Below are 19,441 nucleotides of genomic sequence, written 5' to 3'. Positions count from 1 at the left end.
CGGTCTTAAACAGCAAACAAAACACAAGTCCCTGGGTTATAACATAAATTCAAGCCACTCGGCTGCAACATCATTCAAACCATACCGGGAAATACCCCGTCCCTCAACGGTGTCCGAAGCTGCTCCTGCAGTGCAGCCTCTCCCCGTTGCTTGCTGTGGGAGAGCTCCTTCCCCCTTGGCTGCTGGCAGGGAACTGCCGTCCTGGCCTCAGCCCTGGGGTTTATGTGTGCACCAGGCCCTGCCCCTTCCGGTCAGCTGACCACCGGCAGGAGTGGGCCGCTAGCTCACTCTGGTTGCCCTGGTAACCAGCTGCTGGGGCTCCCCACTCACTGCTAGGTCTCTTTCCCTAGCAGTTTCCACTCTTTAAAGGAGCAGGGCACCTAAGTGCTCTATGACACTGATGTCCAATCTCATAACTAGTCAGGTTTCTTGTACCCCTCTCTGACAATTGGAAGCCTGTTCCAGAATCTCACGACTCTGATGGGAAGAAACTTTCTAATTTCTTCACGACACTTTATACTCATTTATACTCATATAACCAGCTTTTCTCCTTCCCTGCTGCTTCCCCTCCTGAATGAATTCACACAGAGAAATCCCATCAAAACAATCCAAGTTCTTCTAGTCCCTGCTTAAATCACAGACTCTTCCTTCCCTGATCATCCCGGTAACATCTCGCTGACCTGTTTCAGCTTGAACACTTCTATCTTGAACATGGATGCTCAGAAGTATATACAGTATTCAGATGACATTTTACCAGTGTCTTATGAATGCTTCTTTGTCTCTACTGGAAACATTTGCCCAATACATCCTAAGATCACAGTTACCTTTCTGCAGGGCACTAGCACATCAATGGCTCATAGTCATCCTGTGTCCAGTACACCTGGTCTATTTCCTCTATTGTCATTTCTAATTCATAAACCCTCCCCTTGCAACAGACAGTCTTGCTTTTAGTCACTAAGTGCATGACTTTGCTCTTTGTAATATTAAACTTGTATCACGTTTCCATTGCTCCAGACCTCGTGCCCCTCCTTTTCTTCCTGTCTGATATTCTGATTCTCCTTTTTGTTCACAATGCTTCCCTGTGTCCTGGTAAAGCAGTTTGGACTCACTCAAGGAGAAAGGTGTTATTACTATTAGGTGCTGGACAGCTAAACAGGACCCTCAGACAAGAATCGTCATAGCTAGATCCATTAACTGCAGCTAAGCAGCAGTGTTTTCACTATGGAAAAGGAACATTCCTCTTCCTAGCTTTAGCATTAGCTGTGTTTAAAAAACTGGCCTCTGTCAGATTACTATCTAGTCTAAACCAACAGAGAAATCTGGCTCAGAGGAATTACTCACAACGGCGCCTTCTGCTTTTACTTTGGAGCCGGGACATTATATAACATCCCAAGAATTTGTCTTCCAGTCTAAGATTTCTTCATCACTATGGTCTGTCCTGCCCAGATCACACGCAACGGGACAGTTCTCTCTCTGCTGTGAGAAATAAAATAGCTTTTTCTAGAGATGGGCTAATTACAAGGAGGCTGTTCTTCACCCTGATTTACTAGACACATCAGTGATCACTACACTTGGTAGCTGTAAAGCCCCAGTAGCATCACTAGGGGTGGGCAAGAGGGGCACCCACCCCAGGCAACAAATTAGGAGGGGTGCTGGCATTGCTTCCCTTCCACAGGGAGTCCATGGCCTGGCAGCATTCCCATGTCAGGAACTCTGAAACAGTCCTCGGCTGCTATGTCTTTAACAATAAAGCAAGACAGGCAGAGTTCACAAAACTGTGCACCAACTCTCATCTCTCTCCTGCAGAGTTTGCTTGCTGCACCACAGTAAAGCCCTGTTCCTGGAAGTATGAGCTTCAGCCTGGCTCACTTCCCCAGACACTGGACGCATCGACACAAGATGTTTATTGAGGAGCTGACTAATTAGTTCTGCAATAAACATCTATGGGCTCCCATGGACATGTGCAGGGCCTGCTCTGATGCACTGGAAACCCAGCCTGTCGGAGCAGACCCCATGAATCAGAAGTCAGATCTCCAGATGAACTGAGCCTGCTGGAGCACAGAAATGGATGGGCTCTGGCAGCCCGCTGCATCATGTGTATCACCGTCCCCGCATCTCCACACTGAAAAACCGGTGGCAGGGCACTTTGAAAGAAAATACATATGATGAGCTTTAGTTCAAATCACCCCGGCGCCATTTTTTCCAGTGCGGGGACACTGATACATGTGATACGTGGGTGCTTTTAATTAGCGTGGCTTGCTAATTAAAGTGCCCAGTGCTGCATCCCAAAGCACATGTAAAAATGCCCTTGGTATCTACACGTGTGGCCCTATTAGGCTGAAGTAAACTAGTTAACTCTGCTGTAGAGTAGTGCTTGTAAATACAAATACTATCCTACTGTGGAGTACTTTAGTGCACAGTAGTGCACGTGTAGACGCTGATGGGGCTGGCTGGGGCACAAGGGTGCTTTAGTGTGGGTGCTATGTGCCAGCTAGCCCTGCACTGAAGCACCCTCATGCCCCAGCCAGCCCCTCTGCAGCACATTGAGCCTTGGGAGAACAGCCCTGGGCTGGCAGGCTGACACCCCTGCATCTCTTGCCAGAGGGGGCTGCTCCGTCCTGGCTCAGCGTGCACCAGATATGTGCCGGAGTTTATTGTTGTGTGTTAACTGCACTCGCAGATGCACCCACTGATTCCTATCCCAGAAGCAGTGGAATTGCATCGGTGCAGCACAGCAGACAGGCTGATTAGCATGGGGGCAGGCTACCTGGCACTGCTCATCAGCCTAAAACACAGAGTGGATGTGACTACACTGCTTCCTGTTTGGGAGGCAGTCTGTGCAGAGCGGTATGGCATGTCTGCACATACCACAGCTGGGCACAGGAAGAGATATAGCCTGAACGTAAATGGCGTTCAAATAGGTGCACTGGATGCTAAATTAGCTGGGGTAAAGTGGTCTTGTTTTCCATCGTTCTTTCCATTGCCCCTTACATATATGCAAAACAACTGTACACCCCAAATAATGTCCCTCTGCTCACTCCCCAGGATTCAAAGCGATAGAGAATGAAATGTAACAGTTGATTTTTAAGGTATTTAGGTGTCAAATCCACATTGGCACAAAACATGCTTTTAAAATCTTCCCCTGAGTCTTAGAGCCAAATCCTGGCCTGACTGGGGTGCAGTGGGAGTGTTGTCAGTCACAGATGGCTGTATCAGAAAGCGTTTTGCGACCGTCTCCATTGGTCTAGACGGAGAAAGCATAAGAAGAAGAGTGACACTAGGGATTTGCCTTAATGTAGTCTGCAGGATGGACTAAATTGGATGGACCTAACTCTGTACTACTTTAGTAGGAGAAGATGGATCAGCTTAACCTTTCACGGGATAAAGCAGACTCTCCATCTGCTTTGAAATAGACTCATCCCAGCCAGCATGCATACTAAATGAATTCATTACGCCGTCTGCCTCCAAACGGAGTGGCTTTAACAGGCCTGCCCACACCAGGTATCTCATTAATGCACTCAGAAAACTTGGGCACGGTGGTACTTGGATCAGAGGATTTTTTTTTTCTGATGTACTTTAGTAAAGCCTGACCATAAACCACAGAACAAATGCTGAGCAGGTGAAACGGTCACATTACTTACAGTCTCTCTCTGAGGCTAAGTCAGACACTAACCTGAAGCTTATACAGAGCTTATTCCAAACAACAGGACGGTGGGCACTGGAAGCCTCGTCAACCTGTACAAATAATATTTTCTTTAAGTTACCAACCAGTCGATAACACCTAGCTTCTTGAGCAGAACTTTTGGCCCTGATCCTACCAACACTCATGCATGGGAATGAGCATCATGACATTCATTTTGTCCTATCATGCTAGTCCCTGCAGGGCCTCAACCAAAAATCATGGTGGCGGTGCACTTTTGAGCTAAAGCACCTTCTAAGTGTGTTAGTTCAAAAGCGCACTGATGCCGTTTTCTGCGTTGATGCACAATTCGCTGTTTATACAACTGCAGGCGTCACAGCACCAGGCACTTTTCAAAGCACCCGGTGCAGCGATGCATACACATGTGAAAATGCCCTACCTGTTGTATCACAGTTGAAAAAATAAGGTTTTATTAAGCAGGTCACAACATAAAGGAATATTACCTGTACAGGTCTGTGATGTGTCCTATGCTCTGCCCATATTGTTATAATACCATCTTTATACAAAGGCCTTGATGTTCTTGGGGTTGGTTTTCTTATTGGAAGGAACGTTTCTTTGAGCACTGAAACTCATGGGGTTTAAATGAAACCACTCTCTTATCAAAGGCCTGCTTCAAACTGAAACGATCATGCCTCATCTTGAGAAGTGAGGCTTCTAGGTTCTTTCCCAAAGTGCAGGTGTGTAGGCTGCAACTTATAAGGCGAGTGAGCAGTGATTCCGGTACCAGTGTTTCGAGATGACTAGCTTGGCCTAAGTCCAACCGCTGCAAGAGTAGGAAGTCGGTACACCTCCAAGGCAGATTTGCCTTTGGAGACAGGAAGATCAGTGGTTCAGTATTCAAACAGACACAAGAGTAGGTTTGCACTTTATATTCTACCCAAAGTAGATGATATATATATATATATATATATATATATATATGTAGCACAAACTTTTGTGAGCTGAAGCATATTCCATCAGATCCTGTGAAAGGACGTGCCTGAGAACAGCAATCCTGAGGTCAGCGATGAAATGTCCAGGGAGGTTAAAGTGTTCGGCCACAGGTTTGTCTGCATGTCTATCTGGAACTGATGCTAAATCTGTGTTATCCCGTTCTGTCACACAGGGATTGCCCTATCTGTCCAATGTAGATGGCAGAGGGTCACTGTGAATAAGCGGTGGCATATATGACATTGGCAGAATTACAAGTGAATGAACCTCGGATGTTACAATCTGCATTATCTGGTCCAGTGGTGATGGGGGCTGTGTTGATATTGGGGCACAGAAGGTATCTGGGTCCATTGTAAGGCCCGGTGCTTCAGTGAGACTGGGAGTTAGGTAGCCTGTTGCTTGAGAGAAGGTTGCCATTCGACGTTGGGGGTTGCCTGTTAACTAGGACAGGTTTGTCTCTCATGACTGCTTTGGGACAGCTATTCCCTTCCAGGAGGCGCTGGATGTCATTCATGTGTCTTAGGTGTTCAAAACAGGGGCTGTAGGTGACACCCGGAGAGGAGCTCTGTTGTCCTTGTCCCAGGGTTGGTCGGAGCAAGGTCTGAGTTTGGCTTTTTTTGATTTGAGTGGTTACAGCTTTAGGATTGTATTGTAGTTGCAAGAATCCCTGACCTGATGGTGCCTGTTCTTAGGCAGCAAACCTTTAAAAGCTGATTTGAATGGGAAATTGCACAACAAGAAATCATCCATAGACTGTATTAAGTATGGTTTAACCAGGGACTAGAGATTCTTATCTTATTTACCTGGATTACCTTTTGTGAGTCCTTTTTTCCTACAGGTTTACTGCTCACAAGTCTGCCTCTCCCCTCACAACCACTTTCTGTTCCTTCTGTTTCTGTATTCACATTTCTCTCTCCTTATACAGAGCTATCTGCATGTCTGTTCACAGCGTGTATTGAAGTGAGCTTCAGCTCATCTTTACCTCTGCCTCTGCTTTTGCCTTTGCCTCTACCTCTACTTTGGTTACACTATAACCAAAGGTGCAAATGCACCCTCCTTGCTACTTGACTTCAGTCTAACACAGCTAACTATGTCTCAGTGTTCAAAGGCAACTTTCCTGGTAGGAGGTCTTATAAATAGGGGAATTTTCATATCTGTCCTATGCCTGTAACTCACTTGTTTTTTAACTAGTATAACATATAAAGTTCATAGCTTGGATGAAGGACACTCCATAGCTGGCACTAGCCTGGAATTGGAAGATTTCTCTGCCATAGCCCCTCCCCCACCAAGGTACCCAGGATTAGTTAGGCCTAAATCCCAATGGTTATTCAGGTGCCTAACTTATAGGGACTTCAATGCAAATAGAGCCTGTAAACAGGAATTAGGTGGCCAAACCCCTTTGAAAATGGGCACCTTTAGTTGTTCTGTACCTTACTTTCACTTCCTTAAAACGAGGTTCATAAGTGTTTCCTGCATCATTGAAGTGTTTTAAGGATAAATATATTAAAGATCAAGAGGTGCTTGAATGGTACTGGAACGGAGGTCATTTGGACGCCCTGCTGTGTCGGTAATCATGGCCAGCACTCAGGCTATCCCCATATATGAAACTACTCTATTGAAGTGCTCCATTTTGCTCAGGCTGAAGTGTCTCATTTTGGAAAGGTTGAAGTGTTTCCCTTTGACTTTTATAGAGCATAATTCTTAGATAACAGTCAAAAACAATCAAGTCAGAATGAAGTGTTCTGGCCTTATTGAAATGGAGTGTTTTGACCTTCTTAAACATGAAGCGTTTTGATGATTTTTCTTTGAAAGTTTTGACTCTTTCGATAGGTTGCCACGACACACTTCAGTTCTATTGAATCAGAATTTTTCTTACCTGTTTTAGTAACCAGATAACTCCAAGGGAGGAGTAGCAGTGCATCTACCAGAGGAAAAAAGCTTTTATGTAATTTCCTATTATATCGCGCACCAGGGAAGGGAAGGAGGTCGGTTTTATACAACACGGAAATTCTAAAATCTCTCCATTCACCAAAAATCTCTTCTATTCTCAGTCTTATTTAAAAAATATCTCAAGAGATAGAGAATACACCTGTAAGATGCACCCAAAAGTAGAATTTCAGAGAGCATGAGATGGCTCAGGATTTAATGATGCAATATTGTTTTCACCAATTTAGGCAGAATTAGTAGTCATAAAATCATAGAAAATGAGGGTGGGCAGGGATCTTAGGAGGTCACATCTAGTCCATCCCCTGCAGGACCGGCCCCAACTAGAACATCCCAAAACTTTGTCTAGCCAGGCCTTAAAAAGGATGGAGGTGCCACCACCTCTTCGGGTAACCTGTTCCAGTTCTTTACTACCCTTCTAGTGAGAAAATTTTTCCTAATGTCCAACCTCAACTTCCCTTGCTGCAACTTGAGCCCATTGCTCCTTGTTCTGTCATCTGCCCCCACTGAGACCAGTCCAGCTCCATCCTCTTTGGAGCCCCTCTGCAGGGATTTGAAGGCTGGTATTAAATCCCCTCTCAGTTTTCTCTTCTTCAGATTAAATAAACCCCATTTCCTAAGCCTCTCCTCTTAAGTCACATGCACCCAAACTATTTTTGTTGCTCTCAGCTGGATTCTCTCCAACTTGTCCATATCCTTTCTGGAGTGGGGGCCCCAAAACTGGACACAGGACTCTAGATGTGGCCTCCCCAGTGCTGAATAGAAGGGAATCATTACTTCCACCTATCTGCTAGCAATACGTCTTCTAATGCAGCCCACCATGCTGTTAACCTTTTTGGCAACAAGGGCACACTGCTGGATCACGTCTCTTAGCCCTACCCTCCAGTGTATCTACTACAGCCCAGCTTGGTGTCTTCTGCAAACTTACTGAAAGTGCAATCCATCCCATCTTTCAGACTGTAAATGAAGATATGGAACAAAACCAGCCCCAGGATGACCTCTGGGGCTCTCCTCTTGACACTGGCTGTCAATTAGATATCACGCTATTGATTACTATTTGGTGAATCTGATAATCCAGCCAGCTTTCAATCCACCTTACAGTCCAATCATCAAACCCATATTTTGTACATTGCATGCACGAATGCTGTGGGAGACGGTATCAAAAGCCTTGATAAAGTCAAGGAATGTCTACTGCTTTCCCCACATCCACAGAGCCCGTCATCATCATAGAAGACAGTCAGGTTGGTCAGGCATGACTTGCCCTTGGTGAATCCATGCTGACTGCTCCTAATCACCTTCTTCTCCTCCAGTGAGTTACTGGGAGATGTTTATACCTGAGGGCTATTTAGTGGTTGATAAGAAAGGACTGCGTGGTAGCAATCTAATTTTTAGAGAATACATGTCACTACACCAACAACAGGGGGTTCATAGTTGACCTTTTCATGGAAAACCTCAGAAGGGGACCCAGGAATAACTGTTTATGGAAATCATCTCTCCTCTTACATGCTCTGGACTGAGGAACACTGAGGTGAGCCTGTCTACAATAATGTCACTACTGTCTACATAATGACCTTATGATGGAGGCAAAAGGAGTTACCGCTGGATCCATTCAGTGAGTATGTTCCCAGGTATAAAGGGGCAAAGGACGACGAGCTGGATTTCCATTTGCAGATGCAAAAGAACATTTGAAAGGTTTGTAAGGCTACAGGCATCAGAAACTGTGTTCATCCCTCATCTTTTCATAAGCCAATGCTTTGGAGGATTCATTTGAAGCCTATGGGAGTGTATGTTGTTATAGACGTCAGAGCTGCCATTTTAGTTGTCCCTGGAGATGGCAACTGGGCTGCCAGTGCTAAACTATGTCCCTCTAGAGTTTGATTTAAACGAAGAGTTCCTTTAGCTTGGAGATGTTGCTGCCTCATACACAGTCTAGATCTGGCATGGCCACAATGAAGAAACAAGTAACACAGAGTCTAGTGGAACCTCATAATAGATCTGCTCCTTTTAAATGTGCATTCATTTTAAAGGCAGTAGGATCAAGGCTTGTTTATCTGAGTGAACAAAGCTTTATTCTTCAAACAGTCCATCTCAATTGTGATGGCTTCCATTTCTGCTCTTTTACCTCCTCCTTTCGCTCCATAAATTAAAATTCAGTGGCAAGAGCCACTGAACCAGATTCTCTGTCGTTCAGCGGTGGGATGCACATTAGTGACAACGCAGGAGAACTGGAGAGAGAGAGACGGGGAGAACCATTATCCATGACCCTGAAAAATGTAGCACTGAACTTCCATGGCTGAGAGTCATTGATTCTGCTGGCTTCTAGCCCACTATATGAGACATGTATCTTTTATCTCCACTTCTTGTCAACAGCCGTCACTCTAACCCCCTAATCAGCTGAATCAACCTGATTTCCAGCCCTCTTGCAAGGCTATATGAAATTTCTATTGAGCACCAAGAGGTGAAAGTGCAGGGACAGGGAAGGACACTGAGATAGCTGAAAAGCATAAGCATTAATGATTGCATGCTTTCCAAACTGGGATCCTAACCTCCACTTGTCTGTTGGAACAGAACCTGTGACAGTGGGGTCCTGACTGTTTCAGGCCTCTGTCATGCTACAAATATAAGAGCCTGCAAGTGATGCAATGGTATTAGACAACTTTACCTTGCTGTTCCCATTGGAAGAAGCTAGTGGCATGATTGCACTCCCTGTTCGTGTAGAAAATATCCCTCCAAAACTGTTCTGCCATGGTTGGATGAGTTAGGAACGTGCACCAAACTTCTTATCCTCAAACTGGGGAAACTGCCCAGTAGGAAAGAAGACACCATCAGTCCACCTGTGAAAGGTAGACAAGGATGTTGGGTGCCTAGATACCTTTGGAGGATCTGGGCATTATACAGGAGCTCTCCTGACACATGGAAGGGTCATCATTGCAATTCATTGAGATTAGGGAATAAATTAATGATGCAGATAGCCCAGCTCAGTGGAGTCTGTCACTACTGCTCAGGGGGGAGTTAAGACTCAAAAGGAGCTGGTTCTACCAAATGTCAGACATTAAAAAAAGAAACAAATCAGAACAACCTGCTCCACCCCCAATCTCCCAGATAAGCTATTTTGCTACCACTTCTGACTTCTAAATCTCCATCCCAGGTAAAGCAGCCCAGCCCAGTAGCTTTGCACCAAGGAGAGGAGTCATCTAGGGAATTCTGATATCCACTTCGTAACGAAAGGGAATCCCTCCCCATCCACCTTTTGTATCACACTGCGATGGCATCATTCCTTTAATCACCTGTAGAGCATGCTTATGCATTGTTCAGCTAGCTCTTGGAATCTTTTGAATTTGGCCTCGTTAAAGGAAATGGGAATTTTGCAGTTGATTTCAATGGGATCAAAATTTCACCCTCCAAAAATGACTCTCCCGGTTGTACCGTGTTTATTTGTTTTGGGGGCGGGGGATTCATAACCAGATCATTTCATTTGAACTCAAATTCATTCCCTCTCCCTGCCATTCATTTCACATAATTTTTTAGAACAGAGGAGAATGCAGTTTGGATGGGAGAGTTAATGCCACGTAACACATCTTCTGCTTATATGCATGTAAGTGCCTAATTTGCTTTACTGCAGAGAGCAATATCTGGATCAATTTTTTCCACCTACTACTTGCATCATAACAAGCAGCTATCTGGAAATCAGGTAGGTGTATGCTAACTGTGCAGAACCAACTACCTGTGTAGAAACTCTTCAGTTCCCCTGTTTATTTGGTAATGCAATTGCACTCCATTTAGCTGCATAACAGGTTAAGCTGACCAGCTGACCTCAATTTCCAGGCTTCCAACGCCAGCCCAGAACTGACTAGCTCCTGTCAATTCCAAGACTACCATTAATATCTGTAACAGGCTGATAACATTGTTCTTAGGTACAAGTATTAGTTGGTTGCTGTTGCTGCTGTTTTTATAACACATATAAACAGAATCCTCATTTAAAGTGTGTCTGAAGGATGCAGCTCAGTGTCCAGTCAGTATCACTCCTGGATCCAACGCACCATTGAGATTGGCACAGGCCCATGTCAGCCTTTTGTCATAGGATGTGAGGTTTCAGAGCACAGTACTCAATGGGTGCATCTACACATGTGTTTTAATGCGCAGTAGACCATTTTACCATGCATTAAAGTGTCACGTAAAAAACTGACATTTCGCTAATGTGCAGTAGAATAGTCTATTGTGCATTAAGCGCCACTAAAAAGCATGCAAATGTGCTACTGCGCTTTGGCACAGTCTAATGTGCCTTAATAGTACCTCACATTGGAGGTACTAAATTTAATGCGCATTAGAAAAGGTGCATTAATGCACATGTAGAGACAGCCAATGGAATCTGTGGCCTTCTTAGCTGAACTAAACTATTTTTTCATCCAACATAGCTTGATATAATAGCTAAGTAATCTTCAGCCACACAGATCTTTCTGGGTTAAGCAGCTGCAATCATGTTTCATAGGCTGTTTAATATAAAAATGAACACATTGGGGCCTCTTTGCAGTGTGTTGAAAGAAGAATAGTACAGCTTCTCAATACATTTCTTTAAAGTTTGTGGTCACATCTCAGATCTGCACAATCCTCGTACGGTTCCTTTATTCAGGGGGGAAGAGGACGTGGGTGGAAGAAGTTTAATCATCTTTTCCCAAATTTGTTTTTACTAGCCAGAGGATTTTGTAGATAGGAGATGATAAATCCCTAGCAACACAGGCCCCTGACAGATGGTAGAAAATGGTTTTGAAAATATTTCAAAATCTGCCCTACTTTTCATTCCCCAAATGTTTCTTCCTCTCAGCTTTTTTTTAAGACAGCATTTTCCTACATTGTCTCCCACATTCTCATTTCTGATATAATTTATGCTTCCTTATGCTCCAAAACAGAATCCAAATCACCCATATAAAAAAAAGAAAGAAAGAAAGAAAGAAACAACTTGCTGAATTTTAAAGCAGGCTGCTTTTTTTCCCAGAGCGCTGAGTATCTAGTCTGGATAGGCAGGAATATCAGTCCTTTCCCCTATTTCTTTTTCACTCTTCATAAGGTGACCTATGGCAAAAAGTCAGGGATGCTAAAGCCGGTCCTATCTTTGAAAGATACTGGGCCATATTCTTCCTGTGAGTGAAGTGTATTTGTGTAATTAAAGTCCGTAGAACTTGATACTGTCATAAGATATATACAGAACCACCTGCCTTAAAAGCCGAAATGTTTACTTTTGAAAAGAAATAACTGCCTTTGAGCAAAACAGACAGACTTCCTCAAAGCCTGGGTTTCTTCTCTGTCTTCCTTGTTTACCACTGATGATACTCTAACCAGACCTCTAAAAAGCACTGCAGCCACCCAGTAACAGAATAATATACGGAAAGTACCCAAGTTGTTACAGGAAAAGGAAAAGGAGTGAATCTTTCAGATGCTGCTTTTTTAGAGTCCTGTGAAATATCCATGACAATCCCCCATGTGATACACACAACTTCACAGGGTCCTTGTTTTGTTATAAATCCAGTGATTAGAAAAATGGGTGTATCAAATAGGTAGACGTCAATCACTTCAGAAAGGTTTTGATCCAAGATCTCAAACCAGGATCTATGACAAATCTCTAGGGAACATTGTATTCATTGCTTAAGGTGAGTTCATTAAGGGTCTGTGGAATAGGGCACTGAGGTGTGCCTGCTTCTTTAAAGGAACAAGTAGCCAGACAGGCCACTTGCAGGTGGCAAAGGGAGGTAATTAAGAATTAAACTGACTGGCTGCAGGCTGGGCTGGAGCTTTATAAGCTCTGAGCCTGAGCCGGTCAGGCAGTCCATCCCAGGAATCAGGAAGCCAGGAGCTCCTAGTAGCACAGAAGCAGGGGTCCTGAATGCAGGAAGAAAGCTACTCTGCAACACAGGGAACAGAAGGAAGATATCTAGAGCAGAGCAGGGCTTGGTTATGTGGGCAAGTGGCCCTGGTTTCAGGTGCTTGATATTAAATTGCACTAGCACTTTAACCTGGAGCCCTGAAAGAACAGGGAAGGCTTATGTAGAGAGCCCACAGGGGTTAAGAGTGGGACTGGAAGGGTTCAGTAGCCCAGAAAGGAGTCAGGATGAGTGTAGTGGGACTGGAAAGGTGCAGTGGCCCAGTGAGGGGCCATGAGAGGGACCAACGGGCCTGGCAGCTCAGAGAAGGGCTGGCGGAGAAGACCAAGGGTCTGAGGGCCTGGGGGAGGGTTGTGTGAGAGTAGATGTGTGACCAAGAGAACATCCATGATGATGCCATCTGCAAGGTTTGGGGCATGGTGTAGGAGAGGAACGGAGCCATGCAATTAGCCCATAGGGCTAGAGGTGCCTCGCAGAGGCACAGTCAAGCTGAGAGGGCCTATTTGAGCCTGAGGGCATAGCTGAGACTAGCTGTGCGGGTGCAGGGCAATCCCATTAGAGATTTGGTATGACTGAGGCTCACTCTAAGGCCTATGGGCAGCCTCCCTTGTTCAACCTTTACCAAGATCAAGGCGTGGCAGGAAAGAAAAATTGAGGGAGGGAAATACTAGCGTTAGAGCCAGCAGGAGTTGTGTGGTCACCAGGGCATCATGGCTGTCCTCTGGGACTCGGACCTGCTACCGTCTTCTCCTGCACTGAGGCAAAACAAAAGTCTAATTAAAAGGCCCTCTGCAAATGACTCTTACACTATGTTTACTACAGTGTTTTGTTCCAGTTACAACCATCACTGCAGCTGCACTGTTCTAACACCTCCTACAAATGGAAAAAATCCTGCCATGTTGTTTTTGAAACACCATAGTCTGCTGTTCTTAGAGAAATGTGCACATCTATGTAATAAAGTCTGTAGGATCAAAATACTAAGAGACAAATTTATTTTATTCTGCTTTTATTGCTACTTATGCGCCTGAGCTACTAGTTGACTTGAAGCAGATCAATGTGGCAAAGAAATTACATCTTATACAGCCTCATTTCTTTGTAAGGGTATTCAAGCAGCTGAATCAAGAGGGTACTTTTGATGGAAATAAATATTTAAGGAATATATCAAGATATCCTTAAGTCTGAAATGATTGCTCTTCAAGGGACAAATGCTGAACGCTCCTTGATCCCAGAAGAAGAAATTCTGAAGAACTCAGAGCTCCTGAAAGTTTAATTTGACGTTTCTATCAGATTGTCTATTTTCCCTGTCATTAAGTTCCTGAAATATTTAGTAATGGATAATACTAAAATACAAATAAGCTTCTTATGTAGAGAAAATTATTTACTATTAAGTTAACGCATTAGGCACTATGCAGAGTAATGTCACCTGTACAGATGCGTATAGAAATACAGTATCCCATAGCCGATCTTTCAAGCTCAGCTCTCACTCCCCCACACCAGGGAGGGAGCATACTCATGTACAAGACTTACAACATTATGAATTATGTGGATATTGCCAGGTACTCAGCTTTGCAAATCAACATATTACACTGAAAACAATTGAGCTTTATTGATTTATAACAGGTGAGGACTGGGCAGAGGTGTAACTTGCCCATTTTGTGCCATGGACAGTGGTGGCACATGGTCCAGAAGCAGCCGACAGGAATTCACTGCTGTAGGAGACATTGCCTCGTCTTTTATTTTTGCTACCAACATGTGTGCTGAGCAGCTATTTAAACACCATTTTTCAGCTGCTAAGAAAATGGGGTTAGAGGATGAACTCTCTCTGATACCTACTCCACCATACCAGCCTGTTTCTGCTGGCTGTTGGCCCTGCAACATGTGCCACTGTCACTGCTGCTCTGCCCTCCCTCCTTTTGGAAAGCAAGGAGCTGAAACCACTCCATGGATGGTAGGGTTGGGGATTATAAGGCACATGTAAAGGTTAACTAGGGCACAGGCAGTCAGACTGAGCAGAGCATGCCAAGTTAGGGGGTTTATTGGAGTGAAAATCAAGGTCAAAGCTGGCTGTCCTAGTCCAGAACAACAAGCTGATGGTCACTGTCGCAGGGGCACTCTGGTGCCCTGCTCCTATGAAGGGATACAGGTGCCGGTTGCTGGCGCCTGAGCATCTGCATGATGGTACGGGGTGGAGAGAACCCAACAGGGAGGTATGAAGGAGAGCCAGAGTGGCGCAGAATTTATGTTATAGCCAGGAGGCTTATTTTGCGTTACAGCCGGTTGGCTTATGGCTTTGTATTTTCTGTTTGGTTGTTTGGGTAACACCGGAGGACCGGGTGAGGCTGTAGGGGTTGGAGGAGGCCTCATGGGAGCTCCCCAGTAGAGTGGGGGTTCCTGGCACCAGAGAGGGTGCCGCATTTGGGGGTTAGTACAGACCCCGGCCCCAGTGGGGCAGAGTTGTGCAGCACGAGACAGGCCGCAGTGTGGGCGTGAGCACGAGTAGAGCCCTAGGGAGGGGCGTGCAAGCAAGAAGCCCAGTGAGGTTACAACGTACAGGGAGGATGGACCCCAGTCCTGCGAAAGGGGCTTGAGGGCCCGGTAAGGCGGAGGCTGCCTGAGCCCAATTGTGAAGTGCCCAAGTCGGGCGTAAGACCCCTGAGGAGGGTCAGGGGGCCAGGCACGGCTACAGCCACCTGAGCCGCGACCACGGGAAGCGCAGGAGACGAAGCCCAGTGCGGGCATCGCGATTGCGGGAGACGAAGCCCCAGCGCGGGCAACCCGGCCGTGGGAAGCACGGGAGACAAAGCGCCAGTGCGGGCAACCCGGCCACAGGAAGCACGAGAGACGAAGCCCAGTGCGGGCGACGTGAGCACAGGGAATATGAGACAGGCCTCTGTGGGGGTGAGCGTGTGGGGAGCACGGGACGGCCCCGATAGGGGCGAGTGCTCTGAGGTGAGCACACTAAGACGCCCGGTGAGGGCAAGTACAGGAATTAGGAGCCCGGTGAGGGCAAGTACAAGATTAGAGAGCAAGAGGATAGACGATATAACGTCCGGAACAACTGAGAGGCTTGGGGCGTGGTATTAGGGGTGGAAGGAGCCACGCGACGCCCATAGGGTTGGGGGGCACCAGGATCTATTTTGTATAGAGCAGGGACCAGAAGGGCAAGAGCACCGGGTCCAAGGGGTCAAGTAAAGGCAGCCTCCCATTAACATTATAGAACCATCAAAGTCGTGGCGGGCAAGAGCAAGGGTGCTAAATGGGCAACTTGGCACAGTAGGGGCGCCAGGAGAGATCACGGCCGCTCCTAGGGTCCCGCGCCGTGACAGTATGATGAAGGTCATAGTCAGGAGAAGCCAGGCCAAGAGATTCAAGACAGGAACACCAATAAACAGGAACAGGCAGTAGGGTCCAAGCTGCAGTTCAGAGTCAGTTTGAGAAGGTCCCAGAGGCACAGTAAGGCTGCCTCTTGCCCAAACCACTCTCTACTCTTTAGCCTCAGCTTAAATAGGTCAATGTAGGCGAATCCCTTTTCCTGAGGGATGACTCCACCTCCAACTGGGGCCGGGGACTGGATGTGCCCCAGCTGGTCCTTGGCTAATTACAGCCCCCTTCTGGTTGCATTCTGATGCCCCATCCCCACTTGGGCATCACCCACGGCTTGTATCTTGTTTGCCCAGCCATTATTTTGCTAGAGGCTGGCCCATAATACTTTGTCTTAAAACAGTTAAGTCCAGTTATATTCACTCCACATTCGGTCACAAAGAGGAATCAAACTTTTTCCTTGTAGGCAGTGATTACCCCTCAAATCTCCCATCAACTAGGTAACACTACTTCAGCACCTGTGACGTTTCTAAGCATTACTGGTACCCTATCCCAGAGAGTGTAGCAACTCCTGTATGCACTGAGCCAATCTTACCGAGTCACCTAAGCAACTCTGGAAAGTACATAGAGGTGACTACTACATTAGGATGATGATTTTATGTAAAGATGATGCAGGCTGCATTAGGACTCACACTTCACAGAGCATAGGCTGTAAATCAGTTTATCCCTGTTTCTGTGCATGGATTACTGTAAGGAAGGGATGAGTGAAAACAGAGAAGATCATGGTCAGGGGCTGGTGTGTACTGAAACTGCCATGACTACAGCACAATATTGGAGATAGTATATCCTTTCCTTCAGCTCCTTGCTTTCCATTGACAGGGAGCCGCTGTTTTCAACTCTCAAACTTTTTACTTTTGGCTCTGTGGGGAATGGGTTTTTTTCCCCCTAGCCTAGTGATCTGTCATGAAAAGTCATTTCTGCTTCTAATCCAGGCTCTCTGATGGGCTTCAGGATTACAAAGTATTGATCATTTGACATCTCTCAGGAGGTTTTTAAATGAAACTGCCCACATCTCGCGCTGAAACAAGGGCAGCCTCAGATAGGAGTTTCAATCTTGCCAGCAGTAGATCTACTCTTGTGAAAGACTCCTGTCTAGTATATAACAAACTGGAAGGCACAGAGCAATCCATACACATCACAGCGTGTGCTCAGCTTGACAAGAGGAAGGTGGAACAATGCTGAGGAAATGTGGGCCCCTGGAGCCAGCTTTCTGCTGCCATGCACTAGGAAAAAATATACCACAGGATCTGGGGTGGCCACCTCGGATTCATGAACAGGTGGCATTTGGGTGGTGGGTTCCTACTAATTTAGACTAGGGGTCTAGGTATATAAACTCCTACTGGCACTGATGGCAAATAGAGAAAATCTAATAAACCAAATGGTGTGACCCTATAAACACCAGTGGTGAATTGTGAATAAAAATATAGTGACAATTAAGAAAATGCCTATTGTTGCCTTTAGACAGCTCATCTTACTATGGGTCAGACCCAGAGGCTGATTTGGACTTCTAGAGCATGTCCCCATGAGCATGTGTTTCCTGTGGCACAAATAGCAGCGGCACATATTTGTGCTGCTGCTATTTTCCCCTGGCCCCCTACACATGTGCTCTGGCGTGTGGCAGATGGACCTGGGTGGCATTGGGGAGACTGGGTCCAGCACCTGTGCTGGCCCAGAGAGCATTACCTAGGGTCCTGGGGGTCTTTCGGAGCAGCAGTGGCGTTAAGCTGCCGCCAGATCATGGCTCTGGCCAGCCAGGCTCTGGTTTCTGGTGGCGCACACCCCTGCCATGTGCACGGCACTGCTTTTTTAAGTAGCAGGGGGTGGGTTTTGCAATAGGATCTTCCGGTGTCCAAAGAAACCACTGTGCTACAAATGAGCAGCATGGCACATGGGTGCACGTGCACCATGTGTGGTATGTGGTGCCTCAAATGGCTTTGAGGCACAGGACACCACATGTGCACACTCGTGGGGATGTGCCCTGATTGGCCAAGGCAAAAAGACCCCTTAATTTAAAGCCTGACCCATCCCCATGATGTATCATATTAAGGAGTTCCAAAAAGACAATCGCTTTCTGTTTTAAGACTGGGGCTAAAAGGAGCTTTGGCATCCATTTCAAGTGATTCAATCCAGTGCAACTAAGTAGTCACAAAAGTAGGAGACTGGTCTCGTGTTCTGCTCGGATTCACTTGTTGTGACTGATCAGCTGTGATGGCTTGGGTACATGATATATTTGCAGAAGGGTAATCGGCCTTTACAGACTTAAGAGAGTGTGAACACAAGAAAGATGTAGACAGATTGGAACAAGTCCAGTCAAGAGTGACAAAAATGATTAGAGGCCTGGAAAACATGACTTATGAGGGAAGGCTGAAAGAACTAGGACTATTTAGTCTGGAGAAGAGAAGACTAAGGGAGGATTTCATAGTGTACCAAACCCCAGGAACTGGCACAGGGACCTGGCAAGGGAAGTTCCCACATTTTTACAGGGGATGCTGGGGATTAGGGTCACAAGCCAATGGACTAGGGAGAAAGGGACAAGCATATGTGAATAAACATTAACATTAAGGCACATACACTTAGGATCCAGGTAATAGGTAATGAACAGTGACACTGGTGAAATCACCCCAAAACAGGTAACATGTAACATTAATACCATGGCATATACACTTAAACCCTCTCACAGCTCCAGAGGGGCTCCCAGACCACTTCTGGGATGCTTAATTGCCATCTGCTGGGGCTCCCACGTCTGAGCCCCGCTGCTGAAGCTCGCAGTCCTGGCTCTGCCACTCCTTCCAAGTTGCTGGCCATATGCTTGTCTCAGCCGTGGCATCCCCAAACCATCGCTGCTTTTTTCTGCTTCCTCCCATCCCCTACAGTTTTCTGGGAATTGTAGTGCACACTACAGTTCGTTTCTCCAAGTGCCTTGGAGGCCTCCAGGAGCTGTAGTTCACATTACAACATTACTGTACATGATACAACACTACAGTCCATTATAATAGCAATCTTCAAATACCTGAAGGGAGATTATAAAGAGATTGGAGACAGAGTATTTCTGTGGCCCTACAGGTCAGAACTAGGAGCAATGGACTCAATCTACAGCACAGGAAATTTAGATTGGAGATTAGGAAGAACTTGCTGATAATGAAGGTGATTAAGCAATGGAACAAGTTATTTAGAGAGGATATCCAGGATGAAAATGTCCATCCCTGGACATTTTCAATGGAGGTTAGACAGACATTTGGTTGGGATAGTTTAGTCAGGGCTGATCCTGTCTGGAGCATGGAGACTGATTAAATCATCCCATATTTTTATGGCTCTATGGTTTTGTGATTTGTGACATACAGGCCTACATTGGCATCATTTTCTACACTGTCGTGTAGAAATATCTCGAGGAAAAGGGTCACAGGTAGTTATAAGGAGGAGTAAGTGACCTCAGTGTACAGGTTTCTCTTGCTTTATGCAGCACATGCGTTCCTGGAAAACAGCGCATAACTTGAATTCGCATAAAGGGAGCCCACTTTACAGTGTAACAAGTAGGGATACGTTCCAAAACCTCGACTGTCCTGACCCCCAGACTCATTTCTACCACTTTTACAAAGCAATTTTCAGTACT

This window comes from Crocodylus siamensis, chromosome 4 (genome assembly GCF_052110815.1).
Source record: "Crocodylus siamensis isolate JL-2025a chromosome 4, ASM5211081v1, whole genome shotgun sequence".
NCBI classification, from domain to species: Eukaryota; Metazoa; Chordata; order Crocodylia; family Crocodylidae; genus Crocodylus; species Crocodylus siamensis.
Note: the sequence above shows the minus strand (reverse complement) of the source record.